The sequence below is a fragment of the Bidens hawaiensis genome, unplaced genomic scaffold (assembly GCF_021521415.1).
Source record: "Bidens hawaiensis isolate Kalapana, Puna unplaced genomic scaffold, B.hawaiensis_p1.1 tig00061188_1, whole genome shotgun sequence".
NCBI lineage: Eukaryota > Viridiplantae > Streptophyta > Magnoliopsida > Asterales > Asteraceae > Bidens > Bidens hawaiensis.
In genome coordinates, this window is record NW_027506481.1 from 11639 (window position 1) to 35139 (window position 23501).

At 34.0% G+C, this 23501-nt stretch overlaps 1 pseudogene across 1 annotated transcript; it reads right to left on the reverse strand.

Moving 5' to 3' along the window:
* Positions 1 to 999: 999 nt before the first annotated feature.
* LOC143617964 (protein TIFY 10A-like) lies at positions 1000 to 1998 on the reverse strand (annotated as a pseudogene). Its single transcript, XR_013150928.1, has 4 exons — positions 1828 to 1998; positions 1387 to 1656; positions 1196 to 1253; positions 1000 to 1105 (listed from the first exon to the last, which is right to left on the reverse strand). The product of XR_013150928.1 is annotated as a protein TIFY 10A-like (transcript).
* Between the last annotated feature and the right edge of the window lie 21503 nt (positions 1999 to 23501).

Consider the following 23501-nt stretch of genomic DNA (forward strand, 5'->3'; position numbering starts at 1 on the left):
TCTGACATTGATAAAAAAATATGTGTAAACTTATAAAGTATGTTCCTCGTCCAGATTACTAAGAGCGTTGATAATGATGGTTCTTCTTCTCGTCTGGATCTGAATTGAACTCCAGCTAGACAAGATACGTAAGTGGAGAGAGAAGAGAGAGTGTAGATGTCCGGATTTGCAGATGAGTAAGTGAAGGCAATGTTGTAAAAGTAGGTTTACAAGGCCGAGTACTCCCCGAGTACTACTACAAGGTATGCCGCCGATACTAGCTTCTTTTACTCTGCCTAGTTACTAAGAATTGATCAAAGGCGATCAATCTCGGCCAGAATCAATCTGGTCGCTAAACTTTGACCGATTTTGACATAAAAATAATAAAATGTAATTCATATTTCTATAATATTAAAGAACAAATATCATTTCTTTAATCAATGATCAGCAACCTTTAGAATAATTTGTTATTTAAAAATGTATTTTTCTTATTTATATTATATTGGTACTCACTTATTTTGTTATAAATATTAGTAAACTTATGATATTTGACTATATATAATATCTAATATTTAATTTTCTTTATATTTATCATGTTCCGAGTAATCCCCGAGTATACCCAACTCCCCAGTTGGCTGTTTAGGGTCTGTCTAACAACTTTTTCAAAATTACGTGAAGGAATAGTAGAAGATAGGAGAGGTTAGTCGTTGTAAATGCTCTAAGAAAATAAAGTGCTTTTAAAACATAATTTTGATCGTCTAAGTTGAATCATTTTTAAATTTTCCAATTAAAACCTTCGACTTTAGCGAGTTTAAAATCTTAGCCGCCTCGTGAAACAAAGTAATCAACTTCAAAAGAATATAATATTAATTGTATACCATTCATACCATGTAGTACGACTATAAAAACACGTCTTTCAAATCCAGAAAGACGTAAAAACTTGTTAGATATTCTATAGTTAAACCGGCCAACCGTAAAAACAATAAAATACAATAAACATAACTAGAGATGCCAATTAATAATATCCATAATCAATCAATGAGACCGTACACCTAGTCCCAACCACTCCTTGCTATCCTCAAGCTTTGAAGCATCATGAACTTGATAGGGCGATCGAGCCGTGATTCTGTCAAGATTTCACAAATTCATTACAACCTTAAAAACCAAACCTCGGACAACAAACTATGTTTTTGTAGCCTAGTATTTAACTAATTACCTGTCTTTCCTCTTCTCCAGGAATCTAGCAAGTGAAGCCTTTCTTGCAATTGGAAGATCTACATAAACAAATAAATAAAATCAATATTCCAAGTCAAATTATTTCCTACAAATGACCCAATTTGAAACAAGATTTAATACAGTAATAATAATAATAATAATTATTATTATTATTATTATTATTATTATTACCAGAAGCAGTAGCAACAGTGTTCTTCAAAGGTTCCTCTAATTTTGGGGCTTTTTGGGCACACCCTTGCTCAGCTAATTTCATAATCTCCTTAACCTTCTCGGGTGCTAAATCATTAAACACCATGATCTGACCATTATAAAACATCGTCATCGTTCTCGATTGGTCTTGCTGCTTCTGTGTGACCATAAGTTGTTGCGGCACGGCGGCGCGTGAAGTTTCCGCTATCGGAAAAAGACTCATGGTGGCAGCTAACTGTGGGGCCCTCATAACTAAACAAATTAAAATCAAACGATTTTAATCCGGTTTATCTCTATATATTATAATCATTATTTTTCAACTCGTAACTAATAAATCTTAAAGTCTAGGCTGACACGTTCTAACATGTCAGTCTAGACTTATACTTTTTTATTGTGTTAATAAACAATAAATTTAAAGCTTACCTAGAGTTAGATCCGGGAAAGTTGAGTTTTCCTTCAAGTATTGGGAAAAAAGGTTACAAGTCTGAGAGAAGCTGGACTTCTCGGGTGCCTTGACCAGTATGTTTTGGTCGAAGTATCTATGAGAATCCAACAATTTCAGATGAGGAAGACATAATTTATGAAAAAACAGAGATGAATTAGAATTAGAATTAGAATTAGAATTGAAGCTATGTTATGTAGATGAAGATGGGGAAGGGGGATTAATATTTGCGTGACATATATAGAATGAGGAGTCGTGTTCATGACAACTTCCACGAACATGCTTTGTTCCCCCTTTAATATTTAAATCTTTAATATTTTCATTTTTTACCACGTGCTCTAATGGTGGACCTCTTTTGTTTTTCAATTCCATATTAAAGTACTATAAATATCTTTTTTTAATCATCATTCGTATTGGAGATAATTACACCAATAGTCCTTATTTCGAAAAGATGTTTTAAATTTGGTACCAAGTTTTTAGAAATTATAGTTTTAGTTCCCTTCGTTAGTCCAACGGTACACTTTTGGTCACTAATTTTTTTTAGTTAAGTTTTTTTCTCATTAAACTAAAAACGATGACAATAAAGTGGCAAGCAAATGGGTAACGAGTTGCACCACAACCCCCCCTTTTGAATAGCAAAGTCAATCCTACTAAAAATGAAGCTTTGGGACTTGGGAGCCGAAAAAAGTATCATGCACGACACATTAAACCCTGCTCAGAAAATTCACAGCCTCCGGGACCAGAAAACCAAAAGTATCAAAAGTAAATAGGAGAAACACATGTTGATTCTCTAAACAGGCTTTCTTTTGTTTAATAACTTTGCCCGATTCAGCCTTCAACGCAGCCTGACACACAACAAACCCACAGTCCCTGAGCCCAACAAGAGTAGACACTCCTGTAAGGTCCACAAAAGCGTGTTCCCCCTGCCCACCCAAACACAAGAATATCAGCTGGTCGTAAAGTGGACCTCCCTTCAAGCGGATCCGTAAGAATGTTAGTAGGGGCCTCCAGTTTTAGCAGAAATCCCTGCCTGTTTAAGAACATCAGACAAAGTATCCCTAACCAAATCATGTCTGCATTTAATACCAGGTAATTCTTTGCAATGCACCGCATGATCTCCAAAAGAATCCAAACAGACTTTGCGACAAACTGGGCAAGGCTCATCAGTTGGAAACATAGAGATCATTAAAGGATATCCCGATACTCCAACCCCGGCACATGTTGGCCCAATCCTTCAATAGGGATGGTCGTTAGAAAATCCTGAGCCCGAGGAGCGTGAAGACATTCAAACACCGAGTTTTGGCGAATTGCTAGATCAAACTTCACTAAGATGTTGGGCTTTATGAGGGGGCAATGTCCTTATTAGAGACCCTGCTAAGATCAAAATAGGAAAGTGAAGTACTTAAACGATCCATCACACACCCATAACCAAAGTTCAACCCATCAATATCACAACCGTGAAGAATGTGGTCCTGCAAACTCCATGATTGCTCTCTCGAAGCTACAAAGCATATGTAGATACATCCTCGGCCGAACATAAACCCACCCCCCCTAAAAAAAAGGCGAGTCGGAAGTGATGCCAACCTCCATTAGAGATCCCCGAACAACAGATCCCACAAATCACGATGTCCACAATCGCTACTTGAAGGCCATTATCGAAAATAGAAACAACTTCCCCCACATACATAGGTTGGCATGTTCTCAAACCTAACAACAGATTTTGCGACTCCCATACATGTGCGAAGCAAAAGAAGCTCGCATTGAGGGTCCTGAAGCCTTGGGAGACAACTCATCACTTCCACAGAACTAGATGCCTTTTCCATAGCCAAACTGCTGATAAACCCTGCATCCCAACTTACAGCGCCACCAAGGAGTTTCACACCAAGCACTGGCATTCCAATCCGCAAGGGAACAACCCCTCCTGCACCTTCACCCCATTGTACGTTGGTCAAAATAATTCTGTTTTCTTAACGTTTAATTCAAGATCCAAATGAAGCCCCTCGGCCCTGATAATATCTAATGTTTTAACCACGTCTCTAGTGTCCCCGATAATAGTACCATCATCCAAGTAAGCATAGCCAATGACCCATCCGAGTGAAACTAATTTAGAAACCTGTTCGCGCTATGGAGCACGGCCTCTGCCCCACTATGGACTCCCACCCCAAATTGAAAGCCATAGAGGTATTTAGCAATCTCTTTCCCGACACCCCTCATTGTCACCTTAGAAACAAACCTCCTCCAAATGGCCCCTACGGCAATAGGTCTAATCTCATTGTCTGGTTTAAATAATGGCATAAGGAGAGCAAACGCAACAAAATCTGCCAACACCCTAGGATACCCCCCCCCCCCAAATAATAATAATTAACCGCCACGGAAATAGCACCGCGCAAACTATCAGCAATCGGAGACCCCACTCCGCACAACACATCTAAACTGTGCTGGGCTCTCAATCCGTTCTGCCCACATGAAATCCCTTTAGGGAAAGATTTAATGCACCCAAGCACACTATCAACGTCCATAACAAGGGGAGGCTAAGAAAGCAAGGAAACATGCGTAATCGAAGTGGGGGCATGATTGGATGCTTAGACACCAACGAGTTCAAAGTATCCTTATCGAAAGGTGTAGCCCCTAAAGAGCATAAAACTTTAACCGTAGCAGTGAAATCCCCATTCACAATCATTGTTTAACACAGGCGCACACCTCACGTTGTCTGACTCTCGGACAAACGCATCACCACCCGGAGCAGCCCCTAAGAGTTTGTCAAAAGATATGTTATATTTTAGATGTTATATGTTTTATAAAAAGATCCCTTTACTCTTATTATTACAAAGCAAAAGGATATAATAAAGAAAAGTTCATCCTTTACTCTTCATCATCACCTCCTTTCCACATATTTTCCTACTTAAGGTCCTCTATTCGCATCATCGTCACAGGCAACGAGCCCGTCATAGGCAGTCCCACGAGCCTCTCTCGCTCTTTTGGGTTACCCGGTTGTCTCTCCCTCAATACCTCTCCATACTCGTCATGTTCCTTTCAATTTTAATTGCCATGGGTCCGATTAGAATCGTTTTTTCGGCAACACACCACAAACCACTAAAACTTCATAAAACAACCACACTGAAACCGTGGACCATAAAATTCATCACAAAATAATGAACACCACATGTTGGGAGTTTCTTAAACTTGCTTGTGTCAAAATCAACGTCTTTTAGGACCATTTCAGCAAAAGAACAATAAAGCACATAAAGAAGAATGATTGCCTAAATTTATTAACAATCATATAATATCCTCTTCTTTGTGTCTCATTTTAATTTTCTCTCACCCCAATCTTCAACCTGAATATGCTATGTCATAATTTGATCAAGCTATATATGCAAGTTTACTAATGGTGTAAATTAGATAGACCGAGTTTGTTTAACTTATTAAAAATCGAGCTCAAGTTTGACTTGATTCGAACTCTATTTCTAAAGCTCTAAACTCAGTTCATGAGCGCGAATTGGTTTCGACAAAAGCAAGCTTCGATGCTACAATTGTGCAGAAATGGGTCATTTTGCCAGGAAGTGCACAAATCCTCCCAAACCAGCAAACGATATTCATGTGACAGAAGTAACTGATGAAGAGAATGAGAAAGCTGCTGGAAAGAGGCCTGAGGAACAAAAGCCAAACAACTCAGCTCCAAGAATCGGGAATCGTCCACACAAGGGCAGCTCAAGTTCAAACACAAGAGCCCTTGTCTCTCAAACAGAGGTCCACACTGGTATGGATTGGGACGAACAGTTTCAAGAGTTACTCTTATTATCTATTAATTAGCTTTTAAGCATTTACAATTGTTTTTTATATATTTTTTAAATTATAATCAATATATAAAACATTTACCTTATTTAATTACTTAACATATCAAATAAAATATATAATGTCACACCCCAATTTAACGGCGGAACATGCCAGGACGCGACAATATTTATATCTAGAGCTCAAAAACACTAAAAATAAATAAAGCGTCAATATCTTAATTTTTTTTATTCACAACAATCGTAAACAACAGCTCAAATGGAAAATAAATAAATATAACATTTAAACTTTCTAATTTTAGCCTAAAGATCAAATCTATGTCTTCACTTAAAATCACTTTCTATAATAACATGTATTACGCATAAAAATAATTTGTCAACAACACATGTTGAGCGAGTAACCACTGTTTAGTATAATAATAATAGTAATGAGAATTCCTTGCATAGGTAAATAGTATCGATTAAAAAAACAAGTATATGTGACATTTGAGACAAAACCAGGTACACCTTAATACACAATTACTGATTCAACAATTAACCGCTTATTACGTAACGATCAAACGATTAACCGAACGGGTCTGGTTATGACCCAGATATCCCGGGGGGGGCACTATAAGTGATATACGTTTAATATAAGCTAAAATATTAGTATTATGGCCTTAGTACGATAGCAAACCAGTTAAACGAAAGCAGACTCGTTTAACTACCCGGCATGAATTTTAACGCGAAAGAGAGTTACAAAACGAGCATTGTACCATTTGTTAAGCCGAAAAATATTTACAAAACAATTAGTGGGAATGTTTTAAGCGATCCCTGAAAATATTTTCAATTTTTTCAAACAAATTATATGTTTTATAAATTTACACAAAGATAACCGAAAAAACACTCGTTTTCGCACTTTTTGTAGTATCCGGTATATTTTCTGCGCCAAAAAACCAAACTCAAAATAAATTTGGACTTGGATTTTCACGTACGGGCTTGCAAATCCAGAAGTTTGGGCTAAAATGGCCCCCCCCTACCCATCCCGGCCGCAAAGGGGTATCCCCCCTAAGTAACTTTTAATTATATATTAACTTCTAAGATATTTTCACATATCATTTTTATAATTTCTGGAGATTTCTAGCTGTGTTCTTCAGCCAAGATCAAAAACTCTAGTAAAGCTTCATTTTAATCAACTTTTACAACTTGTTAATCTTGTTTAATATCATATAAACATAGTGTGATTACCAAAAATCATTCCTAACCATGAAAAAAATCCTAAAAATGGTCCAACAACATTTTTGATCATACACATGATTAGGAACTTGGTTTGATAGTTTTTTTTTTTGCCATAAACACGGATTATAGGTTTAAACTGCGTTTTTACGGTTCAAAAGTTCGGTTTAATACCCTAGTCGAAACCCTAAGTTCAAGGCTTCCATATTGATGAAACATGTGTATCTAGCTTACATAGGAGCACACAAACACGTAAATTGGAATAAGAGACCAAAAACGACCGAAAAACGCAAAGGTAATATCAAAATTGCTCGATTACGGGCTGTTTAGGTTAAGGTTGTGATGCGCATAGTTTTAGGTCATAAAATTTTTCAAGGATATTAGGGACCATATCATTGAGTCCATGTCCAAATTTGGCATTTTTCGACCATCCGCGAATATTTGGCAAATTTATTAATGATTTAGGGCGTTTATTTGAGAAAATTAGTTAAAATGCTTAAAAAATTATGAAATTTTGTGGGGAACTCAGATTTGGTATATTGTGATCACATATGAAATTTAGGGTCATTTGGAAAAGCCTAAATATGTTTTTTGCATTCGCGTTTTATTTGAATTTTCGTAGTCGTTTTTGGCAAGGTTGTTAGATTTTGGAATTTTTCCAGGCTGTTTTGGGATGTATTTTGGTCACTCGGAAATTTTTTTTGATTTTTTGGAATTCGTTTGGTATAAACGAACGATTTTCGGACTAAATACAGCAGATAAAATGAATTTTTATAAATTAATAAATCAATAAATAATTCCATAAATATTTTTTTTAAATCTACATATTTTAATTGATAAGTGGCTAAATTTTCATAATTTAATAATTAACAGATAATTAATTATGCTAATCTGAAAATTAAATAAATTCAATTATGATAAAAACCGACAAGATCGTGATTAACGAACCTGTTGGAATATAAGAAAACCAAGAGTGATCAAAAATCATATTTTTGAATTAGTTAAGTAAAAACGAACTTTTTATGAGAAATCCGGACAATTTGGATAGGTTGTGCGCATTTTTCTCCAAATCAAACAGAATAAACGGAAACGAGCCCCGTAGCGAATCCAGACACCCAATTAGTGATCTTTCTTTATAACTTAATCATTTTATCGACCAACACGTTTACCCAAGCTTACATCCTCATAACTGTTTTCTAAACGTATAAACGAACAACTTGTCCCAGTTGGTGAAATGAGGAAACTGACCAAGTCCGGTTTTAAGTATTAAACACTGAACAACATCACAATCTAAGCTTACTGACACTTTCTGGTATAACAGCTATACCAGACTAGCTATATAGCCCAGTCTAGTAAATGATTATAATAATATTAATATTATTATAATATTCATTATAGGGACTAGTGATACGATTCAAACGAACTAAGAGCCGACGCTGTACTGAATCCCGATTAAGCCGTGAGTTTCATGACCCCACTTTCTAAACTGTTTTATAAACTGTTGGGGTGAAAAGATTGTTTTCTTATATATATATATATATATATATATATATATATATATATATATATATATATATACCTGAAATATGTATTGATGTGAATTATCTAAGTGCTATCACATGAAAGCCCCCACTAACACAGTGATTAACTTCGAGCCGGTAGCTTGTGAATAGTAGGGCTGTTCAAAACCGGATATCCGAAGTTTCGGATATCCGAACCTTTCAGATAGTGATTTTCACTATCCGAATCCAAATCCAAAATTTCGGATATCCGAAATGCGGATATCCGAATATCCGAAAAAAACATGCTTTTATAATAAAAAAAACCATAATCATCTCAATAATTCAAAACACACAGTAAACAATCAGACTCTCTGCATCTAATCAATCTACAGTTTCTGTTCATCATCATATTCATCTCAAAAATTCAAGTTTCCAAATCAAACAAACTAAACATACAACCAAATAACATACAATTCATTGTTCAAAATAAAGTCAGAAACACAACACATTATTCCAAAACAAACATCTTGAGAATTCAAATCAATCTTCCAATTCTTTACTCCATGGTTCCAAGTTTCCAACATCCATGCCAACAACAAATTAACCTGAAAAGCGGATTGATCTTTGTCGACGGCGACTGTGGTGGAGACTGGAAACGAGTGACTGACGGTGGTGGAGGCGAGTGGTGGAGGTGGAGGCTGCAGACGAGTGACTACGGTGGTGGAGACAAGTGGTGGTTGATGCCAGTGGTGGTGGCTGGATCTAGGGTTTGGGTCTTGAGTAGAGAAAAGAAAAGAAGAGGCACTGCATATTATGAAAATAGATCTAGGGTTGTTTATATTTGTTATATAAAATAAATTAGAAAAAATTAAAATTAATATATCGGATAGTTCGGATATCAGAACTATCCAAAAAATCTGAAAACCGGGGATACGGATAGTCGGATAATTCGGATACGGATTCGGATACTTTTGAACACTCTTAGTGAATAGTACTATTGGTTTGACAAAACCAAACGGAACCAGCACAGTTGCTGAGACTTTACCACGTTTGCACATGACCATAACTATACAAACACGCTATGTAGTGTTAGATGTCACACCCCGACCAATGAAGGCAGAAACGTCGAGGCGCGACATGATTGCTCATTGCACAATGACACTATAAAGTTACAATATTTAAACAACTCATTTAAATCCATATCATCATAAATAACACAAGAATTATTCATACAAAATGCCAAATAGATAGATAAACAAATAACTTGTTCTTTTATTTTCTAATATCATAAAGCCAAGAAAATAAGTTTCTTCTAGTAATCCAATCAAGCTAACATCAAACCTGTAACATTGCATAAAATAGAGTTTGTCAACACGAAGGTTGGTGAGCAATTTTCATAGTTTTGAACAATAAGTATATAGTATGAAATCCACAACTAGTATATGAAAACAATAAATAATAGCAACAATTTAGATAATAAAACCGTCAATACGAATACATTGACAAACCGTCAATAAGAATACATTGATGACAATAATGAAATCGTCAATAAGAATACATTGACGACACCTTTCTATATGGGGATACCATATATACTCGGAATTAACGTATGATCATACTTTGAAGAGGCTACCCGCCTTAGCATTCAAGAATTTGCACATAATCATGTAAAGCATAAAACACCAAATTGAGCATTTATTTAAGTAAACATATACAATACGTGTTGTGGTTTAAGACTCAAGTATAAATCATTTGAATTTGAATAAGTATGCAATGCCACCCCCAAAACGAAAGATGGAAAACGGGGGATGAAAAAGTACTCATATTAACAAGTAACTTGAAAGATAGTGTCGTGAATAATCGGAGAGATCGGTTTAACGAGCAAGACCTATATTAAACGGGTCTTGTGTTAGTAGGTAGTCTTGGAAGGGTTAAAAATAAAATACATGACAAATAAAGTAAATAAATAAAGTTTAGGATTTAAAATGTAAATATTTGAGAAATTAAATAAACGAGTTTTGTAAAATAAGTTTACTCGAAACCGGGTCTCGGTATTCTATTCATTAGTTTTTTTTTCTTTTTTTACTCAACCTATGTTAAGTAATAATGTGGGTTAAAATGCGATATTACAAAACCCTTGGTTATAAGAATAGCAAAACGAGGTTTAAACGAGTGTTTGGGTTTGTCGGTTCGAGACTTGATAATTGACCAAGCTCACAGTTAACTTCCCAAAATAATAAATGTTATGAGATAACTCAATAAAATCAAAATAGACTTAACCAAGTATGTAGTTCTATTGTGAAGAACCTTAACGTTCGTTAAGCGAGTATACGACCTTATCGGTTCGAACTTGTTATAAGATCAAGTTGGTTACCGACATGCCAAGTATGTTTAGAAACTAACTAAAATTGATTTAAAATATAATCTTGAAGAAAAATATGAGTTTTGGTGGCTAAAAACACACTTGTGTGTCTTAAGCGAGTGAACTCGGTTTAGTTCGGTTTTTGGTTCGGTCCTTGACTCGGAATAAGACCAAGGATGGTTAACACATACCCAATTACCATGGAACTTGTAAAATAACTTATATATAATAATACTCAAGTTTTACATTCAAAAGGTTAACAATAAAGCTTTTAAACAAAAGTTCGGTTTTTGATTCGGTCCTTGACTCGGAATAAGACCGAGGATGGTTACCACATACCCAATTACCATGGAACTTTTAAAATAACTTATAAATAATAATACTCAAGTTTTACATTCAAAAAGTTAACAATAATGCTTTTAAACAAAAGTTCGGTTTTTGGTTCGGTTCTCAACTCGGGATGAAACCGAGGCTAGTCACCACATACACAATACCATGGAACTTGACAAATATGAACAATAAAATAAAATATGTAGAAGTTAAGCAAGTATAACAAGTTATATGGTTAGATTTGTTAAATATATAAACAAGGACTACAAAGTCCTCCATGTAACCTTGCCTTACTAGCCCGACATTTCAACCGGCCGAGACCGGAGAAATGAAAGACCGAAGGTAAACAAGGAGTGTATATTATATATATGTTGTAACATCAAGCTTTAAGTATTGAGAAGTTAGTTAAAAATGAAAGATTAGCTTATGAATAATAACCTTAGAATTTAAGAATTTGAGAGAGAAATGAAGAAATGAGCAAACACAAATGAAGAAGATGGATGTGTATATATAGGGTAAGTTGAATGGGTCTTTCATAAAGGGTGTTTCATGAAAATGGGTTGGTTATAGACCCAAGAAAGCACAAACTACAAATGGGTCCTTCAAGTCTCCATTTTGGTAGTTTTAGTCCCCGGAGTTCATTTTGAGCGTTTTCGGGGAATTTTAAGAACCGAAAAGGGTGTTTTTTTTATCCAACAACTATAAAACAAATATTTAACATACAATTCATCATTTTGATAATATCAAAAGGTTCGGGATACAAAACGGGTCGGGTTTACATTAAGAATACAATTATAAAATAACCCGAAATTGACAAATGTCACATTAGACATAACTACTTGGGCATATTGTGGGCAGAAAGGGGGCCACAATGGTTGATTGGGCGTGGGAAATGGATGCACACAGCACGAACGAACAGTCAAGGCTTCACTGTAGCTTAGCATGATTACATCATTTACATACGTACATACTTATATCATAATTACAAGTGTTGACTTGTGATTACTCATAACAGTTTTCTTGAAACTCATGAAACTCACCAACTCTAGTAGTTGACCCGTTTTAAATTGCTTTTCAGGTTTACCAAAGTTGGAATAATGTGATGACGTACTACCTGTCGTGGAACGTGGTCGATGCTATGCGAATAGATGCAAGTTACTAGTAAGGAGTGTGACAGTTAATATATAATTTTGTTTGTATCACCTAAACTGTAGACAAAGATAGAATAATGTAATATAATGTGAATTAGTTTGTATTGTTTTTTATAAACAATGTTGTTGATACCAGAGATGTCTGTTACATTCCCGTTTTACGCTTCTGATTTTGCTAGTCGGGTTGTAACATATATATGTCTTTTCGATCATGCCACTAGATTTCGGACATGTCTGCTCGGATGAATTCGCAACCAATAACAACATAAAATAAAAGTGTCATTTCCCCTTGAACCAAACGGTGTCGAGTTACTCCGGCGACGTATGATCATACTATGAGGATGAGGATGAGATACCAACCAACCATAAAACAGTAAACACATAATTCATATACCAATCAACAATTAATCGAGCAATATCAAAACCACGCAAATAATGGAATTGCGTTTGAGTATAATCGTGTATTGATATTAATTTATTACGCATACTGCCTAAAAAAATAGAGAAAAAAAGGATGTGATTACTTACCTTAAAAAGACGGTAATGAGAAGACGGGTAAAGCGGACTAGTTTATTCCACGAGAAGCTTCGACGATAAGTCCTAATCTTAAGGGTACAACTAAAATGAACATCTAAATGAAATAAACAAGTAACATATGATATGATGGGTTTATAATAGATTTGGGGATCTATAAAGCGTTAAATATATTTTACATACGTTTTATAAAGTTGAGTTAAATACGTTTTATAAAGTTGAGTTAAAGACGAAATCAATTATTATTTTTCGTTTTTTACACAAAAAGATTACTAATTCAATATTTTATAAGTATTGTTTAGTTATATATTTATATATATTGTATTTACAAAAAAAAATTAGCGATTGGTTCGTCTTAGACGAGTGAAAATAAAGATAGCCGATAGTTTGTTATTTTTTATTTATTGTTTAAAATAAAAACCAATAATAATGATAATAATAGCAAAAGAAAGAATAAAAGGAGGAAAAAGAACAAATAAAATAAATAAATAAATAAGGAAACAAAAACCAAGTCAGGGGGTTTGAACCCGCGCTCCTGACTGGTTCAACGTTCTCACGGATATAGCACGGACCATCTGGGCGGTCCAACGTGCGAAAAACACGAAAAAAAACATTATTTATATAATCAGTTTTAAATCGATAACCCCTTACCCTAAGACGAACAAAACCCAAATTAATCAACGATTGCCATCTGTTAATGAAAATCGACAGAGGGATATTGTTCTTGAGATGCTTACGAATCAAATACCCAAAATAATTACCTGAAACAATGACGAATTGACTGAGAACGACAAAGCTAGGGTTTCGGCTTGAACTCGAACCCAAAAAGAGATCTAGGACGTCTTCTCAGCGGAAATTGAGTTAGGTTTTGATACATAATGATGCAGAGACTGTGTGGGAAGATTTAATTGAATTATAAGCATGTATTATAGGGTTTGATGTTGATTGGTTTGTTAACGAACTAGTGTCAAAAATCTGTCAATTAGTATCATGATTTCATGATTGATTACGCGTATGAGCTGTAGACATCAAGACATAAACAAATCCCGTGATTTTCGGCTTAATTGATGGATTCAAGATCAAGAAGAGGGGTTATTGACGGGGAAAGAAGAAGAGGAAAAGAAAAATTATATTTTTAAAAAAATTTTGCTAATTGGTCCTTTGGGTTGGTTTGGTTAGTCAACTTAGGTTAAATCAAGTGTTAAGGGTGTTTTTTGCACATATAAGATATTTATATGATTTTATTAAATAAACGAAATTAAAACCGAGTGGCACGTAAAGACTAGTGACCAAAATGATTAATAAATAATTGATGAATACCAATAGTCCGGGCAACAACAACAACAACAACAACAATAATAATAATAATAATAATAATAATAATAATAATTAAAAAAAATTTTAAACGGGTTGGTTTTCGGGTTTCAAAAATTTGCCAATGTTACATGTAAAAGATAGGTTCGTTTAGGATTGCGAGCCGATTTAGGTTCAATAAGTAAAGCTCGGGCACGGGCTTTTTTTTTTAGCAAACTTATCTTTAGGTTCGTGCTCAGGTTTTAACTCATTTAAGCTCGGCTAAGGTAGATTTTTAACGACCCGGTCTAAAATAGCTCGCGAGCGACATGGCACAGTATCACTTACGCTTGTCAATTTTGATTTTCAAGTGATATGTTAAAGTCTAGTAAGTCAGAATATGTTAATATGTTTTCAATGTGAATAATTATATTGTATACGCGTAAATAAACCGAAACACACATCACACATGGGAGATCACTTATAGCTTATGTCCTTCAATTTACTTTTGGTTCTTGTCTAAATTATCTTAACATGTTTAATATTGCACGGTTTAATAACTATTTCAAATTAAAATGATTATTTCTCACTTAAAATTTAAACTAGCTTGTGTGTGTAGGGCTTAAGTTCATGTGAGAAATGTTTTTAACGCGAGAAGTGTGAGAAATCATTTAAACCAATCAGAAATTTTCTTTCTATTTTTCTATTTATTATATTAAAATGGTAAATTAGACATAATTCTATATTCTTTTTTTGGTAACTAATAAAGATTTCATGTAAGTTTCAAATTATATTATTATTTTCTATTTTTTTTCTTTGTAGTAGTTTTTAATAATCTATCATTTTTTTCCTTTTCGTACATGATCTTCTAAATTTTTTAATTATCCAAATAAACATCTAAATCTATTTTCGTAATCATCCCCAAATCAACCTACATCAAATAACTAATAAATTCATAGTAACTACTACACATAAGAAATAAACATGTGTTTACCTACACATAAAACCAACAAAATATATATTATATCTATGAATTCAATTATAAGCCTACACAATTTCCTACGCAAATCTTATAATATATAAAACTTTTTGTGATAATACCATCATAATGATTAAAAGCTTTCCGTGGTAGTCCTAAACTAAAAACACAAACAAATGGTGAAAATGAAATTACGTGTTGGTGAAAAGCACAAATAAATGGTGAAAATGAAAGTTATGTGTAAGTGAAAAACACAAATAATGATGAATTAACAATTTGTGTACACGAATTTGAGTTATGTGTATGTTAATATTTGTTACTTATTTATGAAAATGAAAGAAACTAGCAATACGTGTAGGCAATTTTTAAACCTACACAGAACTAACAATCCGTGTAAGCAATATGTGTACTACCAACACAGTATATGTATAAACTTACACATGATAAAATAAACTATTTTTTGATTTTACAAATAATAAAACTAAATATAATAAACGACAAAAATATAACAAACTGTATAAAAATGTGTAGGCTATACATGTATCTGTGTAGGCTATACATGAATCTAGTATTTGACGAATTATAAATGAAGATAGATATTTAACTAAAATCATTTTTAATTTATAATACTTTTAATTAAAAAATGGATTAATAAAAATAAAAAATGTGATTGGTAACTTTGAATTAATTATTAATAAATACCAATTAAATGTTATTAGTTACGAATATTAACTTTAAAATCAAGACCATACTACCCTTTTCATTATAAACAACGGTTAATTAATTTCCAATTAATTACAAGATTGTCATTTTTATTTTTTGAACAATTGATTACACTTAATTATATATATATATATATATATATATATATATATATATATATATATATTGTACAATAATAAGTTATTGTACACTAGTTACGGGAGTATGTTGAACGTCGATTTCAATTTCACACAGTGGCAATCTGTAAATAACCTAAATCTAAGTTAGCGATCTAGTTAATCAATTTCAATCAACTAATTCATTGATCGTAATACCAAATTGCATATCAAATCATTTGGAAGAACAAATGTCGACCATAATTCAAATCATGGTTACAGTTAATCCAAATCAGAATTCAAGAACAGATGCCGACCGTCAATTAAAAGAGTATTAATTTTGACTTAGATTGACTTCTTTTCCATAAATGTACTGTATTGGTGGAATAATATTACACTCAATGAAGAAACTGAAGGTTAAATTTCAGCCAAAAGCTTTCTAACGGAACATTCCAAAAGCACATGTAAATTGAGTTCAATAAAAAGCACCTGAACATGCTTATGACAAATTTGTTAAGGCAAAAATCTTATAAAAATGAATCACATACTTTACACTTAAAATGTTCTGAAAAAAAATCTAAAACGTTCAGAACAAATTTCTAACCAAAACTAATTACGCACTTAAAACGTTTAGGCAAAAATCCAATACATTCGGGCAAAAATCTAATACATTTAGAACAAATTTCTTACCAAAACTAATTACACACTTAAAACATTCAGGCAAAAATCTAATACATTTAGAACAAATTTTTGACAAAAACTAATTATACACTTAAAACGTTCAAACAAAAAACTAAGACATTCAAAACAAATATCTAACCAAAAATGAATTACACACTTATTATACACTTAAAACGTTCAAACAAAAAACTAAGACATTCAAAACAAATATCTAACCAAAAATGAATTACACACTGTGCATTTAAACGTTCAGACAAAAATACATATTGTACATTTAAAGACTTGATAAATTTCAATTCATGTTTAGTTCAGAAAATTAAAGTTGATATGAGGATCGATTAGTGATTTTACATTATTTAAAATGATTTCCTTGCTCAATTTTGGATCAGAATCAATTTAACCCTATGAAATCCTCTATTCACGTTAAGTTCAAATTTGACCTAATTTGACATCTTTAAATCCAAAAATGTAGGTTTAAGATCAGCGTAAATCGTGAACTAATCGATCTGATTCACGCAGACGACTAACTAGGATGGATTCAGAATTGATGAAATTTACAATATTGCCACCGCGTGTTTTTTGAAATTGATGGTGTAGGAACTCGCGTACGTAATGTATGATTAGATCCAAGGGCCTAGATCTATTCTTACTCTTCTTAGAAAACTATCTATTTTTACTATAACCCACCCCTATATATAGAAAAGGGTTAAAATAAAAATACATAGTTTTGTAGGAAGAGTAGGAAGTACATGAAATTTAAAGTTAGGAAACTATGTTAGCCTATTTAGGAAACTATGTAGACTAAATCCTAGACCCTAGGAAACTATTTGGTATTTTGCTCTTCTTAGAAAACTATCTATTTTTACTATAACTCACCCATATATATATATATATATATATATATATATATATATATATATATATATAAGAATAGAAGGCCATTAGATCTAAGATCTAGTAGTTGAGATTAGTAGTTTTCAAAATATCAAATAGTTTCCTAGGATCTAGGATTTAGTTTACATAGTTCTCTAAATAGGCTAACATAGTTTCCTAACTTTAAATTTTATGTATTTCCTATTCTTCCTACAAAACTATGTATTTTTATTTTAACCATTTTCTATATATATATATATTCATTTGACTTTAAAATTTACTCCTTTTTTCCTAATCTTTAAATACAAAGATGAAACCCCTAAAATGTTTTACCTAGTGAACTTTTATTCCAAAAGTACAAAAATAGAAAAAAATGTCAAAAGTTTTATAACTATTTTTAGAATACTAATTTATATAGTGAAAAAAACAAAACATAATTTAAAAATATACACTTTTGTTAAATTAATTAGTTTTGATTTACGTTAGGATAGTATCTTTGCAGAGTTATAATAAAGTTTCTTAAGTGTTTTGCTAAATAAATTAAAGACTTTTTATTCCATTTAAAATCACTCAACTTTAAGTAGGTGTCTCAATCCTATAAGTGTGTTTTTACGCATATTAATTTTGTTAAAAAGTAAATCAATACAAATGAAGTTTATATGAGTCTTAGTTGCTATTTAATGGTTAATTTATTAATTTAACTTAAATTGATCAATTCTAAAACTTGGTTATTATCTGACATCTTTTTACAGTTATCTCATATTTCAAGTTAATTTAAAAAGAATAATCATTAAATATTACTCATGATTCATGATTCATATATGCCTCAGCTAATTTTTTTCTTTTATTTATAGAAAATTATGCAAGATCGAATCACTTGATTAAAATTGAATCACTTTGGAGAAATAACGAAATGTAATACCTAAAAAAACTTGATTATCATTGGATGAGGTAATGACATTTTCTCTTTATAAAATTACATTATTTAGTTTGCACCTCATAACTTTCAAAAGTACCGTATAAAATACATGTAAATAATCAAAACAATGCAGCCCGGTCTAAATATAGATATCAAATAATCTTCATTTATAAAGGGTTGTATTGGAGACACCCCAAGCACCCCCTAATACGCCACGTATAGGGCTATACGCGACGTACTAGGGGTTGTACAACCTAGCTTGCATATAGCAGTCTTAGGTTGTCAAATCGTACTATTGGAGCCGGCTCCCCTTCCCTCTCCCTCCTTTCTTTTTAATATTATATAACATGTATTGCGATGCTCGTTCTTGTCATTCAAACATATACACAACAAATATTTTGTAACATTTACACACATTGTCGTGGTTCAACCATTAATTTCCAGACTCGAACGAGGAGGAGCCGGGTTACGCCATTAACGATCAGCCTAGCACGTCGTGGTTACCAGACTTGAACCAGGTTTCGTTTTATATTTATTTAGTATGAAGTCGTTAGTTGCTTTTATAACTAAGACAAGTTACATTACGTTTTGTTAGGAGTACGTCGGCTATGATATTCAGCCTGAACAACCTTACGATCAGCCTAGCTCGTTGGGCTTACCAAATTTGACCAAGGTTTCGTTATATATATATATTTAGTATGAAGTCGCTAGTAGCTTTTTTAACTAAGACATGCTACATTACGTTTTGTTAGGAGCATATCGATTATTATATTCAGCGTGAATAGTTTTACGGTCACCCTGGCTCGCCGAGCTTACAAAATTTGAAGCAGGTTTCATTATATATATTTATTTGATATAAAGTCATTAGTTTTATTTTTAACTAATATATGCCACTACTACCGTTATTGTTAAGATTTTTATTATATTATTGTGATTAGTATTAAATATTATAAAATATAATGTTATTATTGTATTATTATTATATTAATATTATTATTATTATTAAAATATAATTATTTAAAATATATTATTATATTATTATTATTATTTTTATATCATGATTATTATTATTACTATTGTTTGCTTTTTACCTAATATGTGTTAGGAGTATTTCGTGTCGAATTATGGAGGTCGGTTACCTGTTGTTTACGATCGTCAGCCGTCATACCAGTTACCTGTTGTGGTGTCAGATTTTGGAGGTCAGCCTCTTCTTCGTATCGGATACCAGTAGTAAAGGACCCATTTTATGGAACCCAGTCTTTATACCACGGGGTAAACTTAAAGGACGATGATGAGGAAGCAGGGGGAAACTTAAATGACGATGATAAGGATGATGGGGGAAACCCAAATGACGAAGATGGTTACGACGATGACTACATACGCACGGCAACAATTTCGTATAAAACAGATAATGTAAGACACCGTATGTTTTGTTTAAGTTAATATTATTTTTTGTACATTATTTAAAAAAATAGCTTAAAACTATTTCAGATTTTTGAGCCCCACTATGAGTTGGAGAAATGGGCCAAATATAGAGGACGAGAGCATGGTGTGCTATTGTGGTCCAACGGTCAAGGAAAAATGGTGTGGACCTTGCATGCAATCGTGGAGGGGAACCGAAAATAAGACCACGATCAGACGTACCGGCAATATTAAAAAATGTTGTCCGTTTAAACTCCTCGGAAGGTACGACTCGAGGGGTGCATGTTGGAGGCTTGAACTGGTAAACAAGACACACAGCCACGATCTTGTTGAATTTGAGGAGGGGCACGCAAAGCTGAGAAAAATGACCAGCGAAGAACTAGATCTGGTTGCGATGTTATACCAGAATGGCGTGAAGCCCCTTCAAATCTAAGCAGCCGTGGTGGGACAGTTTCCCGATTGCCAACCCAAACTCAAGGACATATACAACTACGAGTAAGCTTAGAAGCCAAAAGATAATTGGCAATACCCCCATGAAGGTAGTTGAAAACATTCCTAGTTTTACTATACATATGTTGTTCTTATAATATTTATAAAAGTTTTATTTCATCTAATGCAGGTGCTGATATGACACGCTCAGAGGTTCATTTCCGGATGTTCGGGCACGATATCCACCTCTCCATGAAGGAGTTCGTCGTGGCTCTCAGCCTGTACACAGAAGCGGATTTTCGCCTCCCGATTTACACGGAGAGCATCCACCATATGCCGGACAATGACCTGAGGGGCTGGTGGAGAGCCGTCAGCGATGAGCCATTCGGGGACAGGGCTATGAAGGCCAAGGTCTCCGCCATCAGGTACCCACTGCACAAATACGTTCTTAAAGTGTATTATATTATGTTATGTTATGTTATGTAATGTAATATATTATAATTATAATATAATATAATATTATACTATATATTATATTATATTATACATGTATCTGCATAGACTGATGGCAGCGTATGTTTCGGGTTGTAGTCAGGGCGCGGAGCACTGCAGCCTCCGCGACCTTTTTTTTAGGTGTCTGCTGACCGGCACGTCTGCAACCTCACTAAGAGGTTTGCATACTATTTTGCCGGTTATTATCACAGACAGGCACGAGGGTCCTTGATGGGTGGTGCATACATCTCCCAGCTTGCGATCTTTTTAGGCTATGGAGACATGGTGGACGGCCTGGCTATCGCATCAACCCTTCCGCACCCGCTGGACCATAGCCGTTGCACCAGCAAACACATTATGCATTCGTTCGACGGGCCCAACGGCCCGTACGAAAGACTGGCGGCCGGGGTTGGGGCACGTGCCTTTAACGTCCCGATGCTTTTAGTCCAGCCTCCCCCGCTCACGGTAGCGGAGGTGCATATTGTCGATCAGCCTGTCAACAAGGGGGCGGGGGAGGGGGCCGGCGGGGATGTAGATGATGGTGGTGACGCACATGAGGATCTGGACGCACATGAGGTACGTTTTATTATATTATCGTTTTACAATTTCTTTTAATTCGTCTATTAATTAAACGTACTTTTATTGTTTTGTTATTAGTCGCCGCCGCAGCACGTTCCGCGTACATATCGCGCAATGCGTTTGGATTATGCCACCGACGTCAAGTTGGGGGCCGTTGAGCGTCGCTCGCTGCACACGGAGCAGGGGATGATGCAGATGTCGCGACAGATTAGCTGGATTGTTCGCTATCTGGCAGCGCAGCAGTCTTGACAGAGCTACCCCGTGCCCGTGCCACCCCCGTCAAGTTTTGACCACGAGGTGAGCACGTCAGGCGTGAGACGCGGACGGAGCGACGACGTCGACGCCGCCGGTGAGGGATCGCGGGCAGACGCAGGGCAAATGATGACGACGACGTTGGTGACGCAGTGTTTGGGGCCCCCGGCGACATAGACTTGGGGGGTTTATGTAGATTTTTATACTTTTGTTTTATTTGTACATCTTTTGTATATAATACTTGTTTTGGTGTATATATGTTTTATTTGTTTTGACCAAACTCTTACCAAACGAGTTGACTATGAGAAGCAATTATTTATTAATATTAAAAATAATTTATTATTTATTAATATTAAATAAAAAACAATTTATTTATTTTATAAATTTATTATTAAAAACAACAAAAATAAAGAAAAAAAAAACATAATAAGACAAAACATTAGGGGGTTTACTAGAAAACCCCCCAATACGAGACGTATATAGCTCTATACGCCATGTATTGCGGGATTTTCTAGCAAATCTCTATAGTTTCTCTAGAAAACCCGTTTATAAATTAAGTTCCAGAATAAACTAAAATCTTCGCCTTTTTTGATTGGTTACACAATAAAGTTTTAAAACAACACATGATATTATAAAAGGGTCAAAATGCGGTAGCTTTAACTATTATTAAAAATAGTAAAGATGGGGTAGACACATGCACAAAAAAAGGATTAAAGAATATGGCTGGAAAGAGTGGAAGTTGGTGTTACCCACTATGTAAGCACATGGCAAGTGACGCCCAAAAGTCCAAAACACGTTCCTAAATTACATCCAAACATCAACTAGCGACATGACCACTCACGGCTTGACGCCTGGCCCCGGTAGACGTGTGGACCAACGCGCAAACACATGCTAATTCTCATTATTATATGAAGGAAGGAAGGATGCCTCGATCATTGAGGCTTTTGGACTTTAGATTGCCGACTTATACGTGCGAACTAATGGGAAACGTGTGGAAAAGTGGACTATGTTGGAGTTTGGTTTATGTGCATTAGATCTTGTACTTTGCGGGGTTTTTTTGGTTCAGTGTGCATTTGGTTGCTATAAATATTATGGGGGAGTCGGGGTGTGCTTCATGTATCCCTTACGAGTAGTAGTTGAGCAGCGGGTACAATAGTCACAACCTCTACCAATTTGGGTAGAGGTTGAAAGCTATGAATTTGGTTTGTATTACCTGTGAAAGTATTGTGATTATTATTCTTTTTCTTTTTTTTCAAATTAGTTTTAGGGTATGTTTGGTAGGAAGCTTTTAGTTTCAAACTTTTAATAAAAAAAACTCATATAATCTAACTAATACATTAAAGCAACATAATTTTGTCCACATGTCCTTCACCTAGGTTGTCTAAATAGACTTACATGTTATCAACCTTCCATAAATCTAATTTCCACATATTCACAATAAAATTTTAATCAGTGATATTGACTTTTTATATTTTTGTAACTTATTAATGTAATTATGATATTAATTATTCTAATTATTGTTAGAATTAAAAAACTTATTAAATTTACTACGTTTAAATTGTTCATTGTTTCTTCTTTAAAAGGCACGTGCTTCGTTCAAAAATCATAACGCTCCCCATCGTTTGTAACCATATTCTTCGCCTCATCTATAACTGGTTTTTCGTGATTTGTCGGTTTCATAATCCAAACAACATTAAATATGTTCATCGTTTGTAATTATCAGGTATTATTTATATTTTAGTGTTTAATCGATTTTTGTGAAGAACAACATCAAATTGTCACTGTTATTGGATTTAGGTTTTAACTGCATGATTTTTTAAACTAATGGTTAATAGGTTTGATATTTAATCTATTCCTATTAATCGATTTATGTTTTAATCTATTTAGGGTTTAAATGTATGATTTTTTTTAAATTATCGGTTAATCGATATGATGTTTAATATGTTTGTTACTTAAAATTATGTTTATATACTGTGATTTTTTGTTCATAATACGCCTTTTTTCAAGTTTCACTAATATTAATTTATTTTTAT